This window comes from Echinops telfairi, unplaced genomic scaffold (genome assembly GCF_000313985.2).
Source record: "Echinops telfairi isolate 266 unplaced genomic scaffold, ASM31398v2 ScPeMD7_7469;HRSCAF=8507_1, whole genome shotgun sequence".
Taxonomy (NCBI): domain Eukaryota; kingdom Metazoa; phylum Chordata; class Mammalia; order Afrosoricida; family Tenrecidae; genus Echinops; species Echinops telfairi.
The window spans coordinates 72,057,780-72,058,956 of record NW_022111373.1 but is presented as its reverse complement, the minus strand read 5'-3'; the positions used below and the strand labels follow the sequence as shown (position 1 = coordinate 72,058,956).

General features: G+C 45.2%; 1 protein-coding gene across 1 annotated transcript in view; it reads right to left on the bottom strand.

Annotated features, from left to right (window-relative positions):
- The window catches only part of DMGDH (dimethylglycine dehydrogenase), a 94,131-nt gene that overhangs the window by 70,944 nt on the left and 22,010 nt on the right, over positions 1-1,177 (bottom strand). The gene's annotated exons all lie outside the window — the stretch shown is intronic.

Genomic DNA, 1,177 nt, shown 5'->3' with positions numbered 1-1,177 from the left:
CTTCATAACTGTAATTTTGCTACTGTTATGAATGAGGAGACCCCTGTGAAAGGGGTCCCACAAGTTGAGAACTGCTGCTTTAGGGAGCATTACCCTTGAGTTAGGTTTTCTTAAAATGGACTTGATAATAATTAAACACACACATGCATGTATTCTTCCCTTACATTACTACACGTAATTAGTTAATTTTTTCCGTGGATGTGTGGCAGTTGAGAATGACTTCACATTCAGGTGACCTGTTAGAAAGTGTAATAACTCAAGAAGCTAAAGATACAAGTTCAAGTTTGGGCCTGGGTCACACCTGGTAGACCCAGGTCTCTGCAAGTAGAAAACGAGTGGGTTATTAGGGGATTTCAGCTGTCCCTCAATACTCAAGGATGCGAAACTAGAACACAGGAACATAAAGGACAGATGATGAGATATGCTTCCCAATGTTCTGGAAGGAGAAGCGCTAAGTCTTTGAGACAAATGTGACCAGAAAGGAACGAGAGAGGGAGAGACCGAAAATCTCCAGGAGTGCCCTAAAGAGCAGATTGAGAACCAAGGTAAGGCTCTGGTTTGGGACGCTACTGGGGTTCATAGTGTAAAGAAGGAGTGGAAGCAGGAAAGAGGAACAAAGCATATGTTGGCAGAGCACAATCCGGAGCAGAAGAACGAGCCCTGAAGGAGAGTGCCATAGGATAATTACAACTATTACTGTCATTATGACAGCTAATAGTTCTTAAGTGATTTCTATGTGGCTGTGATAGTTGGGTTTTGTGTCAGTTTGATGAGGCCAAGGTGTGCAATTCTCCCATGATGCAATCTAACACAGTGTGGATGGGATCTTCTGTGAAGAAGCCAAGTGGTTGTGGGAAGACTAGGGTAGAGTGTCAGCTTCTTAATCTGACCACACTCCTGATACAGTTGAGGGAAGTTTCTTGAGGGTTGTGGCCTACTCAGTACAGATGGACACTGTGGAGAAGCAAGCTCACTTCTTCTGCTGGATCTGGTTCATCAATCTCCTGTCATGTTGTCTGCCGATCCCAGGAGCCATCAGCAGACTACTGACCTTGGATTTACCAGCCTGTGGTCTTCCTGATTCATCTTCCTGCTCCCTGGCTTGTTGGTCCCCAAAGCTACACAAGTCCGGAGAGGTCTCCAGCTTACCATCTGACCTACAGGCTTGAACCAGACT